Consider the following 18,218-nt stretch of genomic DNA (forward strand, 5'->3'; position numbering starts at 1 on the left):
ATACATGGGAACATGACAGAAACGACCCGAGCGTGACAGAGAAAACCCGGAAATTTGAACAAGTTCGGCTCGACCGGTTGCCATAGTTTTTAGTGCTCTGCATAGCCACCCCAGACGGTCAGCAGGGAATACGTCGAAATGCATGTACGTAATTATTTTATAATTATATACATAATTATTTTAAACATGACTATAAATCATTATAACAACGTTTATAGGTCATAAAAGTCGAAAAGTATCATAGGTCCGCTATAAGAGTCCTTTAAATATAGTGTTTACTTTGATTTTGCAGATGGTGCCAATGATTAGATATATAGTTTGAGTTTAAGGGTGTATTAATTCACACATGCCGTGTTTAGTTCGGTTGAAACGAACTCAGGTGCACTTCCGCCTTCGGTGCGCATCTTTCAGACAGGTGTGAATACAGCAATCGCACTCGGGGGTGGACCAAACAAGCGCTCCGAGACCCAGCTGAAGAGGTAGTCTCGGTGCGTTTCCAAACGCACTCTGCTGCAGTTCGTTTGTGGTGTGAATTTGTCCGGACTCGACCCGACCCAAATGCAGGAAGCACTGTGCCTTTTCTTTTTTAATAAATTGCCGTCAGTTTCACATTATGGGAAAGTGTTGTTGTCGCCATTGTTAGGACGATAAGTTGTGGTTTTACCGGGAGCCCAGAACAATATAGGCTAATACATTTGATCGAGAGGACGCGTAAAAATGCTGAATGTGTTCAGCGATCAGATGAAGGAGATGATCTCCCGCACAGTGGCAACAGGTTCACGCTGCGCAAGAAGTGTGTGTTTTTATTTTGCTTCCCATGTACGGGACCGTCAATACTATCCCTGTGTCAGTTTGGAGCTGAATTGCGCCGAACTGACACCCAGCTGATACACAGCTTAATCAGCTGAGTGTCGGCATGAGCCTATTCTTCTCGCGAGCCGCACGTCCAGCAGCAAAAATACAGTAAAAATTATGTTTCACATCGTAGACTACAAGCCACATAACGTGGCATTGTCATAGGGCTACATATTATAAACAAAAATAATTCGATTTTTTTTAATCTATAGGCTAGATGTAGGCCTTTTTATTATTTTTAACCCCATATTATATCAATGATATATTTCGCAGTTTTTACTTCGTTCTTCCTGATCTCTCCACCCCAGACTGTCTGTCCAATGAATGAATGACCTCAGATCACGTGTGGTTTTTCTTCGTAATGCTGGTTCATTTACAAAAAGGGGCAACATAAAAGTGGACCACACCAAACCAAAAAAATCTAAACTCTATTTGGTCTGGACCAAAGCAAGTGAACTAGCGGACTTTCCCTGTGTGAATACACCCTAAGTTCAAAAGCAGATACTATGATATATGATACAGTGGTAAAATGGTTAAACTGAAACTGTAATTAGCATTTATTATATGCTAATAGATAAAAATACATTAGGCTATACTGTCAATCATGAACATCATTGGTGATTGATCATTAAATCATTGGATAATTGGCAACGAATCAAAATCTCACATGTTAAACCGCGCCAGGGTATGTTCAGGCTTTACGCTGCATGCAATAATGCTGCATCTCTTGTGATACCCAAAAAATGGTTTAAAAGTTACTCTGACTTCCACCATTGCAACTACACGCACTTACCCAATCCTTTCCAAATGCTTTCCCATCAGCACAAAAGTAACACTGTAAAGCTGGCCATCAATGGAGGCCAGGATTTTTAAGTGAGACGAAAGGACTGCCACAGTTGGAGAACACATTAGTTGAAGTTCTGACTAGATGAATTGCAGAGTAAGCTCATCCTGAAGCACCACTCAGTCTCTAGAACCCCGAGGAGGCATTCAAGTCTGCTGGGATGCCCCCCGCCCCTCCATCTATTAAATGATTTTGCTGCAGTTACATAGCTGTATAAATGTCAGCTGACATGTGGGCGAAACTCCATTTAAAGCTTGTCAGAGAGATTTATCAGGGTATTAAAAACTTTTAAATGTGCTGTTTTCTAAAGCTGCTGTGATGTGTCATACACCTCCAGAGCTACAATAAATTTGCAGGAGAGTGAACTAGGATCTATAGCAAATAAACACTGTACAAATATACCTCCTGAACAGGCCATTATTGATCCACAACTTGAAATAACATTTGTTTTCCAGTTGTGAATTTGAAAAGAACAGACAATGGTCGATCTTATGCGTCTGTATTAACTGCTATAATGTAGTACAAACTATCATTTACTTTAAATAGCTGAAGTACAGGATCAGATTCACTTAAATAAAAAGGGTGATTAATAGATGAATTGTTACAACCAAAGACGTGCCATGAGATTGAGATACATTTTGCACAGGAGAAAGACGGTATACAACTGATCTAACTAGTGTGTGTTTACTCCACCAGCCCAGAGACTCATGTGATACACATTTGGCTTTGGCTCCCTTTGGTGACAAATACACGACCTCAGTTGACTGAGCACAAATGGGCCAGAACTCGGCCATCACTGACCCACACTTTACGGACGAAGCACACTCATATGTTCCACGTGCTGCGTCACTAGTCGTCTGGTGCCTAACATGAAATTATGACAGCAGTGTCATTTTTATGATCCTTATTCTAGAGTTATGGCTGATGCAACTGGGCCAACTGTGAGGTTTCCGTCATGGTGGCTGCCGTGACCATTATAAAAGTCCCCCTGGTGCCTTTACACACACACACAACCGCACGCACGCACACACACACACACACAAACACACACAAGCACGCACGCACACACACACACACAAACACACACACGCACGCACGCACACGCACACACACACACACACACACACACACACACACACACAGAGTTTCTCTTCTCGTTTACTCGCTCACATAGCCACAGACTGTGAACCAGTGGATTTATGGTGTGTGAACAACACAGTTTTCTTTTTTATGGAGGGGCTTAGACAAACAGTATTTGGAGCCAATTGATCGTTATGCTGTACATTATCCCATTTGCTGGAACGCATTTCTCTCTTTGCCAGTAACATTGGCTTGACCACTAAAGTGGACAGTGTCGAGCAAACAAACGTTCAACAAAACAAAGGAGTAAACACACAAAATACGGACAGACCTAATATAAAAATAAAAAAAAAAGATGGAATATTTCAGACTTTAAGATTTTTGTCTAAGATATTTTAGTTGGTTTTGGTGGCTTCTATAAATAAATGCATTCAAAATGTATTATTTATTTTTCTTATTCTTTGTGAGACATTTGCTTTATTGATGGAATCACTGCAATGTATACAATTACTGTTTCTAATTAGCTTTTTACATGCATTCATGCAAACATACAGTATTCCTCTATGGTTACTAGAAATGCATGTGCACAAAAGTACAGTTGCCCGTTTTCATGACCTATATGCCATAATATTCACTAACTCTAACACGAAAGTTTGTCATTCACATTAAATTAATAATGTTATTAGACCCTGAGGTTCAAAACACGGATATGTTTTTGGGTAAAGTTACACACAACGTGAGAATGTGCCGAGAAGCTTGGGAATGGGCCATTGTTTTATCCTTGTTCTTACTATGCTAAAGCGTAAAGTGCAAATAATCTCTAAAAAATTAACAATTGGATTATAATTTTTTCTCATTGAAGCACATTTACTTTAGAATGTTTGTTATAATTAATAACAGTGATTTGGTTTGTCATTTTAATCAGTGTACAGATTTAGGAACTACCGTTTCTAGGCATGCGAAGAAAATATGGTGAAACTAGCTACGGTGCTGAAAATTTAAATAAAAAGCGGGAGCCTATCCGACCAAACCATGTGCCTATTGTGTCTTAAGTCTACATACTGTAGGCAAGTGGCCTAAGGACACATGGGCACAATGCATTTGGGGAAGTTGAGAAGGCTTAGGGTATATTTCAACCAGTTAAGGCTGGTCATCCTGGCAAAAAACAACGTACCTTTTAGAGCACACATTTGATTTCCCTTGGAATATGCTAGGACCTTACTCGCTATATTAACAGGGTTCATCCATCCATTTCAAACTGTTACACACTCTACCAATAGAGCACACACCCTTACATCTGACTGGCTTGGCTAATTCAATTAACTCAGCAACATGTGATCAAATAAAAGTCCAAGCCTGGGAGCTTAATTAAATACAAGGGGGTGGGGAAGTGTGTGTGTGTGTGTGTTGATGTTTGTGTGGTGTGTGTGCACACACGTGCGTGTGTTTGTGTGTGTGTGTTTTAAGTATGCCTGCACCTACACATTTGGGTACACATTACGGGTGTAGGGATAGTCTGTGTGTGTTTATGTTTGACTGCAGGTGCATGCCTGATTCAGTTTGTGTGGTGCTTACGCTTGCATGGCTGTTTGGGTGTGTGTGTTTTTATAACTGGTTGCTAGGCAAGGGATGAGATAAAGCGTTTAACTGAGACACAGGAGATTTCCAACGTGCTCTTCCGTTGAGCTGCTGAATACACAATAGGAGGCAGTTCAATAAAGTTCACATAAACCACTTCTGACTGCTCACGTCTTGCAACATAAATATGCATTTCAGTTAGTTTGTATCATTTTTTTTCCCACACACAACATTTTTTTTTTTCAAAAAACACCTTGCAGCCAAAACAAACATGATGAGAAGCTGGACTACTAACTTGACATCCACGAAGACTCAGGCTGAAGTTAAACTCAATCATTTACACATATTTATTCCCAGTCAGCACACAAAAGCTGAAGCTAATATATCTGGACAAAATGGTCTTCTTTAGGGCTGTGGGTTTGAATGTGCCCTTGTTGTGGATGACTCCTGTATCAAGAAAAATAATGATTATTAAGCAATAGTGGTGAAACAGATCTCAGTTGATCCGTGATCTGTTCAGCATGCACGTGAACCGCCATTAATTGGAGACACTAGGCCACATTGTGACCCGTAGATCAGTTCTAAAGTAGCAATGACGTTAACACAATGCGTGCAGGCATTGAAATTACAGTAAAGAGTCAAGATGACAGAAACCGATTGGAAAAGAAAAGGCAGCAACGAAGCATCATCAGCATTCCCAGTGAGTCATAAACATCAAATCAAACTAACTACGTTTATAGCCTGGATTAATTTCCGTACAAATAAAGTCAGCACAGAGTGCTTTACATTATAAAATCATAGCCATGACCCCCCCTACCATACCCAATCACAAACAGAGCAGTACATTGCAGTTTGCTCAATACATTTAGTTAAAATCTCTTTGTTGCGGGGACTGGGGGCAAGTGTAAAACTTTTTGGTTTTGGTGTGTTTTGGAAACAAACTCAGGCTGAAGTTTAAACGCAATAATTTACACAATTATTCACAATCAACTAACAAAAGCTGAAGCTACTATGTTGACAAAATGGCCTTCTTTAGGACTTTGGGATTGAATGGGCTCATTTTGTGGATGACTACTGTATCAAGACAAATAATGATTATTAAACTACAAAACGTTACAATTAAACCCAAAGTTGGTCATGGGTCCTGGACCAAAAAAACTGCACTTCTTGTTGAAGAGCTAACAATAATAATACAAGTATAGTAAGCTCTATGGTAGCAGGATCTACAAATATATGTTCTGGGCTCTTGAGGAGAACAATGCTTTTGTCCTAAATAAGACATCTCCACCATGCTCTGGTTCTTTTCATATTAAAGAGATATACTGTACTCTGGTGGATGATCCTCAGATGTGTTTGGAAGACCTCAAAGTGTTGGCTGCAGTATGTAGACAGCAGAAGAGGGATTGGGTGCTTTGACTCCCTTCTATGTTTCCAGAGTAGCATAGCTCACAGCACCGTTTCCTGGCATCTTTGTGGATTGGAGTAGCCAGTGCTGGATGGCTGCTGGTTTTAGAGGACCAACAATAAGGATGCCCCCTTCCTGTTCCCAGGACGCAGGCAGATGATGAACAAGAAAAATAAAAAGCAGTGACACTATCCCTCATTTGCTGCAGCCATAGTAAAAGGAGCAGGTGGACATCCAGAACCCTTGAAAAACACCTGGATATTCTTAACACTGACCACAGCTTGCACCCTGTTGTTGGGGCTGTCTCTTCTGCCCATGCTCCACTTCCATACCGAACTAAATGTACCCATTATCTTGACCACACTCTCTTGTAATTAGCTGGTTATCTTTTAATGTCTTGTCCAATAGTGTTGGAGATAAAATTGGAGCAGAGCAGAGTTGCTCCTTGTGGCACAGACCTGTGTCTTCTTGAATCGTTTTGTGAAAACTCACATCGTAAAAGGGCTTAACGTTGTTCTGAATGGCAGCAATTGAATGGAAAGCCATCAGTCATAGATACTTGATACATATGGTGATAGTTTTCAGAAATTGTTTGCGCATCAGACATGCACTGGTAACACTTTACAATAAGGATACATTAACCCACAGTTAATAACTGCTTAGTTAATGCTTAATGGACAGTAATGCTTAATAAGCATTAACTAACTGTTATACTTAGTTAAGGTTTAACTAATCATTATTTAACTAAGCAACAATAATACATAATACATTTACTTTATATAGCACTTAGAATGCACTCAAAGCACTCAAAGAGGTGCTGATTATTAGTAAATGCTTAATTAATGATAAGCACTAACTGATCATTAATAGCATTGTCTAAGCATTAACAAACAGTAAATTAATGTACCCTTATTGTAAAGTGTTTGGTTGAAGAATACTGACACAAGACAGAGAAATGACATCCATATGTTTCAAAATAACAATTATTCATATACTGATGCGCTTGCTGATAGTTACAGCTGAATTGAATACAGGTCCATCTGTTATTTGGTGTGAAGGAGGTACTCCAGGCCTTTCTTTTTAACCAGCTGTGTGGACATCAACCTGCGGGTGAATTCGATCTACTCAAAGAGAGCTCGGAGCGGAGGGCTGTCAATGTCCAATAAAAATGAAATTCAGTACATCCTGGGTGTGCCAGCAAGACACTATAGACAAAGCCAAATACTACTGATGAATTTGCTCCAGGCATAGGAACATCAAAAAGATAGTTGTTGAGACAATTTTCACCATGTGATAAAGTGCTTGTATTGGTCCCTTACTTCAGCTCCGAATGAATCACCCTGGACCCAGGTGTCATGGGCCATTTGTGGTCACATGACAAATGAAAGATGTTGTTTATGAGGTATGCCTGGTGAAAATAAGAAAAGAAACATATGTCCTGTCACACATGTCCTGTCATTCTCCTTAAACTAGCAATGAGGCCATGGAATACCTGTTTATCTGCTGAAAATGGGGAATAAAATAGATCAGTTCAGACTGGTGGTTACAAAACCATCCAGGCCTGACAGTGCCCTTTGTGATGACCATTTCTCTAGAGGCCGGAGAGTAAAAAACAGTCCTACATAGAGACACCCCTCTGGGGTAGGGGTAGTGGTACACACACATCCCTACTGCTTGTAAGAACAAAAGTAATGAAAATGGTGACTTGAAGATGTGTTCGGGTTCTGGACCAAAATTATTCTATCTGGTGTTTGGGGGGGTCCTTGAAATGCTTTAACAGCTCATAAATAAACATGCTGCTGCACCTGCCTAGAGTATATGGTATGCTGCTGCCTGCTCGGATGAAATATTCACCTTTTGAGACAGCTGGCAGCAGAATATATAGCACTTTGACACCTTGGAAGAGTATAAATGGAAGGTCATGACGTCACATTGTCAACCTCCCCTGTTGTCTGTAAGCGGGCTACTTGCTGCACTCTACTCTTTTCATGGAAATGATCCGTAAAGTAATTGAAACTTTATTTCCCTTTCAAATGCCACGAGGGAAGAATATATGCAAGGCATGAAAGGAGTATCTAGCTGTTATCTGATATATCATCCCATTCACCATGACTTACAGCACGTATAAAAGAACACCTGCACTGGCCTTTATAGATGCAGCAAGTATGCACAGTAGGCTGATTCTGTGGTTGGCTCTGCATGAAGGAACAATTTGTTATCCTGTGTAACTAAGTACAATGCCCTTGCCACTGTCTAGGTTCAGAGTTATATTCCCATTGGTGCCACTCACAGTGAACACAAGTACACCGTTTGGCTTGTTATCTGGGCTCAATGGTACTGCAGGTGCGGTCTCCTTGTAGAAGCAGTATTTGTTTGCAGTTAGCTCTTGGCACGTTCCTTTCTATATCTCGTTTATGGTGGTCACACTTTTTGAATTTACATAATTAGCAGTTAATGAATTTTGAGTGTGATGGTGTGTGTGTGTGTGTGTAGCATCTAGTATGTGTGCCTGTTATTGTATTATGTTGAAGATTGGGATGCAGGTATAACGCCCCATTTCTGAGGTCAGGCTCATCTCTGCCATTCTTGATTTCTCTTGGTCCTCTTACTTCTTGTTTTCCTTTCTGCCTCTCTTTGATCATGTTCTTCCCTTGGTCATCTCTCTCTCTCCTCTCCTCTCCTCTCCTCTCCTCTCCTCTCCTCTCCTCTCCTCTCCTCTCCTCTCCTCTCCTCTCCTCTCCTCTCCTCTCCTCTCCTCTCCTCTCCTCTCCTGTGCTAGCAGGACTTTTTCTCCCTCTCCTCAGGTGACAGGGTGATGGATTAAGCCCAAATAAACTCGTTCATCTTTCAATTAGAGCCAGTGTTGAGGAGGTGCCAGCCATTATGAAGCTGTCTGGAAGAGCGGGAGCGAGGGAGTGATGGAGAGGAGAAGGAAAAAAAGGGGCGAGAGTGACTTATGGCATTAGCGTGAGAGGCGGAGATAGAAAGATGTTTGTGAAAGACGGAGTGAGAAAAGAGGTGAGAGAGGAACAAAGGGTGTGATGTATGTGCGGGGAAAGCGACTTATTGGTTGAGGGAGCCGATCCAACTATTAAAACATCACTCCTGCATCTCCATCAGTACAAAACTCCCAAGCCTGGCCGACCACCCACGGTCTAGCTCCCCGCGTCATCACCAACTCAGCTTGTGTTTACACGCAACATTGCCTTTCACTGATTTGATTTTTCTTTTCTCTATTGTTGTCGATGTTTCTTATGAGTCTGATGAATTTGTTCTGAGTGGCTTAGTCATAAAGTTGGAGGGGCTGTTGATCGTGTGCATGGATAGGCATATACAGTACATGTGTGGGTGTTAAGGTAAGCATAGATGTTTGTCTGCAAATGTGTGTACATCTCATATATAACAGTGTGGGTGTATTAAATACATATTCATTATAATGTATGAATACAGTGTGTGTGTGTGTGTGTGTGTGTATGTGAAGGAGAAGACATTGGTGTTGGTGTTATGATTTAGTACCCTGGCCTGCATTCTCTCCCAGAAACCAATACTGAGTTGTTGGCATATTTTCACCCCCCCCCCTTTTTTTTTTACTTCTTCTTCTTGAAGGGAATATTATGTACTGTAGGCACACAGGGACGGGTTCTAATGAATTTGAATGAGCGTCTCAATTTATTTTCCATGTTTTATTTATTTTTTCATGGTTTGGGGAGTAAATTGAATCGACAGTGGTGATGCGTGCGCTAGTCAGGAGCAATATAGGGACCTGCTGTTCTGATTAAGTTCCTGTTATGGAGCCGTTCATTATTGATTTCATTTCTCTTCACTTCTCCTCCCTCTCACATTCGCATTCGCTCCAGATCTCTTTCTTCTCAGCAGGTCTCTCTCTCTCTCTCTCTCTCTCTCTCTCTCTCTCTCTCTCTCTCTCTCTCTCTCTGTGAGTCTTACTCTTACCCTCTTCTTCTCATTTTGAAGCAGCCAGTTGTTATTTAGAACACTCTTTAGCTTTATTTCAAACCTAATACAGCATTGTTTTTCTTCTACCTCTAATCCCCCTCTAGTATTTTTGGCAACATTCTTACTTGGAGACTCGCTTTTGTCCTGATAGGAGCAAGGTCCTGCATCACGTTGTTCGCCTGTTCCACTCACCCTGATAAATGACTTGGACAACATCCATGGTTTATTCACCAACCAGTTAGATACAGTGCTCTCGCTTTGAACTTAGTATTATTTTGTGGAACACTAAATCAATTGTTCTTTCTGGGTTGTTAAGCAAGTTGTTTTGCAAGGAGCACTCCCGGCATGTTTCCTAATACAGGAATGTACATGATGATTTTCTTTTGCATCAATATCCTGTTGTATCTCGTAACAATTCACTCATTGTTAACTCTTGTCAACATGTACTGAGACAGTTTACTATGCATTAATTGGCACATATACTGTATACATTCTGGGAGTTCAGCCGAATGTTAACAATTAGCAGTTTCTACTCACCGACCTTAATCAGAATAAGGTCATGGTCAGATTAAGCCATACTCCCATTAAAACAGGTAGAGTATTCCGATTTTAGTTGCATTATTTAGGCATGTAAACACCTTAATTGCAATAAATATTCCCACCAGAGATTTAGCTGCATTTTCGGACTTTTGTCGCAGTTTTCAACGCATCCCCTGGTTTATGGCTGTTAAAGTATCGTCTGTAAATTATGGTGTTCACCTCCTTGAAAGAAGATGTGTTATGTTTGGCTGATTAACCAATGCACCTCAATGACATGGAGAATGTACATTTTCCAGAAAAGAACATGCGTATGTCTTATTCAGAATAAGATGATCGACATGTAAATGGAAATATTTTAGTAGCTGCTGCACATGGATACACCTTATATGGATTATTGTCTTGGACTATATGGACCTTTATCAGAATATGCATGTATGCGTGTTCATTGTCTCACTTGTTGGAAAATGTATTTGATGTTCTATTGTGCTAAACCTGTTCATGTACACTGGACAGAACCACTTGAGGACTAATGAGAGTGGATTTTGGCACCAATCTACACATACTTTATTTGTACTGGGGAGACTCATGAGCCAACAAAAATGGCCAGCAAAGACATTTTTGTTGTTGAGCCAACAAAAGATTTGTGTCGTCAAGGTGATCTCCCCCCAGCATATAACAATGATGATTTAGACTGCCTGCAGTTCATGATGGATGTTAAACATATTTGGAGGTGAATGTCCATTTAAGAGTATTGTAGGTGATGAAACACAACAGTGAATACAAATAAAAAATAAGACTAGAGGTGGTTTGTTTGGATGTCAATGGTAAATAAGGTCACAAGTAGTTACAGCAAGTGTCTTTCAAGCAATACATACTCTCTCGAATAAAGCTGCGTTCCCTTTAAAGAGCCTGTAGTTAAATCTTTTTTTTGTGTGGAGGATTAAGAAGTGCAGCTGCAGTAGAGTCAGGGTTGGGCAGCTGTGTTGAGACTGTGCAGACCCAGGCAAACACTGTAGGCCTCTGTCTGCTGGTGTTATTATGACTAACTTACTATAACCTCTCCATGAGTCAAGAGCCACCTCACCGAGAGAGGAATGCAGCGACAGGTTCCAAGGAAAAAATGAAGAGGGGAACCTGTTGTTTTAATGAGTGTCTGGCCTTCACCAACGAGCATGGCTGTTAAGCTCATAGACAGACTGGCTATAGCATGATGTTGTTCTTTTTACTGGCTAATATTCTCAGTCCTTGGGCTCTTTGCTGTCTCATCAAGACTAGCTGCTTGGCTTTGTGGGTGGCTCTCTGCTTAACGTGTTCAGGATATTATAGTGCTTGGTTTGGTTATAGGTAGGCCTTTGCACAATGCAATTATTTTATATTTTTATATCTGATCTGTTCAGCACTTTATGTATCAGTCTGGTGTCATTCCAGATTCAATTACCCTGAGGATCAATAACGTATCTATCTATCTATCTATCTATCTATCTATCTATCTATCTATCTATCTATCTATCTATCTATCTATCTATCTATCTATCTATCTATCTATCTATCTATCTATCTATCTATCTATCTATCTATCTATCTATCTATCTATCTATCTATCTATCTATCTATCTATCTATCTATCTATCTATCTATCTATCTATCTATCTATCTATCTATCTATCTATCTATCTATCTATCTATCTATTATACTATCTATCTATCTATCTATCTATCTATCTATCTATCTATCTATCTATCTATCTATCTATCTATCTATCTATCTATCTATCTATCTATCTATCTATCTATCTATCTATCTATCTATCTATCTATCTATCTATCTATCTATCTATCTATCTATCTATCTATCTATCTATCTATCTATCTATCTATCTATCTATCTATCTATCTATCTATCTATCTATCTATCTATCTATCTATCTATCTATCTATCTATCTATCTATCTATCTATCCATCTATCCATCTATCCATCTATCCATCTATCTATCCATCCATCCATCCATATGGAGATAGATTTGAGTCCAAAGCAACGTTTCACATTTAGTTATGTCTAGGAACCGTTGTCTGCCCTTTAAAGGATACCCTGTCAAAATCTTGGCCTTCTCAACCCAAACTGTGAGAGAGTGAGAGCGGCCTGCCCAAACATCTGTGGTCTTGGCTGGGAATGAATGACCGCAGATAGGCTGGGATTAAGGATCCTGGAAGTGAGCTCTGGTTGAGGGGTGACGAAAAAGTTGGCGTGGGCCGGATGGGTTGTCGGTTGGGAACAAGGGGATGGGGCGAGGGTGTGTGGGGCTGGGAAACCAGGAGAGCCAGAGGGCCAGAGTTGACAGTTCAGGATCGGGTGAATGCAGGACAGAGGGAAATAGTGGTGAGCATGGATTTTTATGGTGAGGGTTCAGTGAGGGAAACTGTGGGTTGAGACCGGAACAAAGGCTGTAGCAGAAAAAATACATCATAACTAGTCTTGTAGCCGAATTGAGTATTTCTGGCCCAGGTAATAAATCCAGTATTGCATTTGCTTTTATTTAATCATTGAAACTACCTCAAACAATGAATTACTTTAATGCTAAATCAATATTTTTATAGTCTTAGGGATTTGGTGTGAGGGAGACTATGAATTAGGTGGGTATATTGTGGCTAAGGAAAAAAAGACTTGGGTTTCTGTGGTGTGTATGCTGTGGTGAGTGGATGCCTCTGGAGCTGGTTTGGGGTCTTCAAATTGAGGTTTTTGGAGGCAAGTCTTTTTTTCCCCCCGTCTCTTTTCAGGACCACAGTGGGAGGCTGATGCCGGCTTGAGCTGCCGAGGCTGTACTGAATAGATCGATGGATTACAGAGAAATCTGGAATACAAAAGAAGTTTGGACTGAGCCGGAACACGTGAGGGTGGAGTTTGCTTTGCAGCTGGGAGGTTGGTGTTGGGGGGTTCGGGAAGGGTAGCGATGAGGGTTATTTGATGCTATTTTTTTTCTTTTGTTGCTGTTTCCCAGAACCAGTAAGGGGCTTGACGTGAAGGATGTCTCACTCTGTGTAACACATTTTGACGTGCAGAAATTCCTTTTCATGCGAAGGCAGTTACACTTTTGGGAAGACGATATTATTTTACGATACGGTGCACAAGGTGACTCAGCTGAAGGAATACCAAAAAACCCACATTGGCAGTACTACATAGACAGAGAGAGCGAGTGAGAGAGAGAGAGAGAGAGAGAGTATGAAAGAAAGAGAGTAAGAGAGAAAGAGAGAGAGAGTAAGACAGGGGGAAGCAGAGGAAGTGCGTGTGAGAGATAATTATGTAAGCCAAGGAAAGTAGGGGGGAGAAAGGGAGTCATGGGAATGTGTCACCGTGAGTCGTAATTGTTGTTTCTGGCGATTAATGATCTTGACCTTATTTTAGTTTCCCATTAACAATTCATTAAAATAACTATCCCTTATTATTCACTCATGATCACAAATAAATGAAAGGTTACAACAAATGGAACGACTGGAGCTTGATGCTGATTGACGTTCTGTCAGATCTGCGTCACATGGACTGAGGCAGCACTGATGTCTTCATTACAGCTAAAGTGTGCATGTGGTCTGAGTACACAATGAAACTCTGCATTCGGAACAAAATAAAAAGCTCTCCCACAGTTGTACTGAGGTAAAGGCCCAATGCCAAAAGAAACATTAGCATCAATGAATATTTCATTACCTCTCATGACTAACTGTGATAACTGTCCCCGGCCAAATTCCACAAATGCAACAGCTGAAAAGTATCCCTGCCTGAGCTTTGAGATATTAGATTGTTATTATTTGTTCTAAATGGGCCTGCTCTTATCATTTTAATGTATTTTTAATGCTTCTTTATGTTTATTATTACATTCACCTTAATTGAAATGTATTTGTATATTCCGTTTATACTTGCAAGGTATGCTTGTAGGATTGCTTAATGGCACAAAATAGGAGAAGTGTGCAACTTTTGCAGTGTCTGCAGCTGTCAAAGTTTTTCACAGTGGCTGAGTGTAAAATAGCCAAAGCCTACTTGTGGAATGGGTTTAGCAATACTTTGGAATTAAGCACGGAAGGTTTGTGGGAAATGTGGTATTGTGGGTAACCAGAAACACCACTGGCATATTTTAAACTTTATTAGCCATCTGTAGCAAGGGTCTTAAGGTCACTTAAAAACAATACCGCAACTCATTTCAGAATGATATATTAAGGATTGAATATCCAACATGGATGCTTTGTTCTCTTTGGCTCTGTGCTCTTATTGTGGCTGGCATTTTGACTCTGCTGGGGTATTTGTCTGTTGTCCTGCCAAGCTTACAGGAAGGAGCCCAGAAAAAGGCCTGAGATGAGCTTGAGGCTGAAGTCCAATGTGCTGTTTCTCCTCTGCAACTGGGCACACTCAACTGAGAGGAAGTAAAGGGGTCAGTCAGGAGGGCGTACAGTCCCATGTGAAATGCATAGAAGTGCTGGCTGCGTGCCTACTCATGGATGTATAATTGTTTCTGTGAAAATGTGTTTATTCCTCAACTTATTCTTAGAACCCCACATACAAACTACAAATAATCTTTTTTTTTTAAGCTTTGTATAGTGTGATATTTTTGTTTTGCATTGGCCCCTTCTCAATATCACAGCTTCACAGGCTAGAGAGGAATGCCAAGACAGACTCAAATTATGAGTAAGCACTTACTCTAACTGTGGGTAATAAAACTGTAATTTCTAATTTAATTGAAAGCCACTGCCTGTCGTGTCAAGACTGGAAATGAAACATAGTAAAATGTCAGAATGATTAAATAACCTGAAAAAGTCGAAAACATCTTTGATGTTGTGACGCCACAATGCATTTCACTTTTTCTATCGACCAAGAATAGATTTACCTGTGTGCGGTGAGATATATCGGGCCCTATAACAGGATTCACACTGGATCGTGTGCCAGTCTGGCTGCTGGAGACCAACAGCAGAGTAGAAAAGTGCTGAGTCACCTGTGAGCTCCTGGTATCATGTGATGTTACCTTCCAAAACTTTTGCAGCGTTGCAATGACCTTGAGCGGCACAGAGGGGAGCGGGCGAGTGAGTGACTGTGGAAAATGAGGAGGAGAAGAGAGAGAGAGAGAGGGACCGCTCCAACCTGCTCCTCGACAGATAATCTGTCAACCCCCCACTGGTCCCCAGACTCACCGAACATGCGCTGCACACACACACACACACACACACACACACACACACACACACACACACACACACACACACACACACACCTCACCAGCCACCTACTCCCGCAGTACAGTCGAGTGTCTGACAGTGTTGTTGGAGAACATGCATACCTCCCTCCTTTTCAACTCCATCCATCACACCCAACACACCACTTTCTTTCTCTATCTTTCACTTCCTGCCTCCTCTCGCAGGTAATCTTTCATCTCTTTTTAAAACCTGCCTCTCTTTCTTGCTGTGGGATCTGACTCACTCACTCGTTTCTCCCTTTTCTTTCCATCATTCTATCCGTCTTTTATTTGCCTTTGCTGGATTAGTTGAGATGAAGAAACAAAGGTTAATCAGTGAGAAATGGACCCTGTGGAGAACGCACACTGGTCTGTTATCTCGGTACAAGCTGGAACACTCCTGATTGTATTAGCCATGTAAGATGCTGTAACAAACATTTGAAACACTGCTCGCAGTGAATGGCCGTTGTTAACAAATCCCAAATTGAAAAAGTATTGATCAGCTCACTCACTGTTCATCTGCACACACACGCACACATTTTTCTGTCACTCTCACTTTTTCTGTCTGATGTGCACACATGCTTACACACACACACACACACACACACACACACACACACACACACACACACACACACACACACACACACACACACACACACACACACACACACACACACACACACACACACACACACAAATAGATTACATATGTCTCCTGTGACCTCACCTAAACAAATACATACACACATAAACTTCAACTCCTAAATTGAAGTCAGTAAGTGACAGAATATTGCACTAGAGGAACTTCTACACTGAGTTTCAATGGCTCATCCTGTGCCAGCTGTCCAATGCAAGCTTAATTCTATTCTTCGGGGGAAACGGATACAGCAGTTAACTGTTGTCTTTTTTCTCACTCTGAGTGGGTAGAGTACAGAGTGAGTCAGTGTGGGCTGACTATAACCGGGAATCCTGCAAAGTGCGTAAATGCTCCAGATGAGTCACTCAACACATCGCAAATGATCATTTCACTTACTGACTCAATTACCCCATTTGGAGTTGTTTTGGTGAAAGTGAGCAGACACACGGTAGTCTCAAAGAGTGGGAGACAGACTTCGTACAAAATGAGAGCCTTAATTTCCCTGCGATGTGACGGCTAGATTTAGTTGCTACATGAGGTGGAGAAGCATTGATGTGTTGAAGCTGACTGTCCAGAATCCAAGAAACTGCGGTCGAGCTCGTCGTCCGTGCCAAGAGCCATGTGAATGTGGGTGGGGGTGATGAGGTGGTGTTGGTGAAAGCGGCAGAAACTTCTAGAGATGCTGTGACTAAATTCAATTTAACATCTGTGGTGGGAGACATTATGCAACCTTCACACTGAGTTTGCAGTGTAGAGGTGGAAATGATAAAGGTTATAGGAATAGTTTTCTCCCACAAAGGCTATTGTTTGAGTCATTTGTATTAAAGGTCACCTATAATGCAAATTTACTTTTGTGATGATTTTCCAACATTAATATGGGTCCCCAGTGTGACTACAGACTCCCAGAGTATTAGAAAACCTGTGTTCAAAAACTCCGGTCAGAGGTGTCTCCCCTGATGACATCATAAGGGGAGAAGCTTCGACCTGCATTATCAACCTTACTTAATAAGCACACCCCCCAGATACTCCTTAATCTAACTGGCAGTTGTATTCAAACCATGGATCATTTTAGACAGAGGCTGAACACAGGGGATTTAGCAATGACACACTGAAGAATGTAAAGGGTTTTAACAACGCTACACCATGAAAACAGTTTCTAGCACAAACCAGAAATACAATTTTGAACCTGATCATTTGCCTAATATGTGACCTCTAAAAGACCAGCGAGGTGCGTAATATATTACAAAATAAGATTGCTTTCATATTGCTATCCACCAGGAAGCTAAAGTAGACTACGTTGTTTGTAGTCAAAAACATTTTTACTCCAAGCACTTTACCTAAAAATCAGCAAAATGTACTGATGTTTTAACGAAGGTTTTTCTGATAAGTTTTATCAGAGGCCTCATCGTTTATTTGTACGATGATAAAGATCCTGTTTATTTGGTACATTTCTATTTGATCTGTAATTAATTAGGAAGTATGCTGACTCCCTGACCTTGATGGCTCGCAGAGGCTCAGTGAAGTATTGATGTTTCATCATATCTAGCCCAATAATAGCCAATGTGAACCAAATAACGTCACAGAACAATCACCCATCTGTTTTATTCAGAGTAGCCATCTAATTTATTGTACTTTTACCAATTGTAAAATGAGATATGTTCAAAATTGGACAGCATCTGGCACTAAGGCAATGTAAGCGGGTACACATAAAGTCACTTCTGAATTCATCAGATGTTTGAGGGAACACAACAATAGCTGTTGTTTAATGAAGCATTCCATTTCCATCATTGTTTCTACACCCTCACAGGATTTCCATGTATCTTTTTTTTTCTTGATGTATGTGAAGTGCAGCCGAGCACTGTATCTACATAATTTCAGATAGCGGGCTCTGGAGCAGTGCCTGCCTCAGTGTTCCGGAGCGGCTGGTAATGAGTCACAATTTTCTTCTGCGCAGAAATAACTCATGTGTCTGTGTATGCATGTATGTGTACGAGTCTGTGTGTGTGTGGAAGAAAGATAATTGAATGTAAGTGGTGCCTATCTAACTGTGGTCGTATTTCTCTGTGGTATTGAAACCTACTGAGATTTGAAAACTCATTTAGCCTTGCCAC

The sequence above is a fragment of the Ammodytes marinus genome (genome assembly GCF_949987685.1).
Source record: "Ammodytes marinus genome assembly, chromosome: 13".
NCBI classification, from domain to species: domain Eukaryota; kingdom Metazoa; phylum Chordata; class Actinopteri; order Uranoscopiformes; family Ammodytidae; genus Ammodytes; species Ammodytes marinus.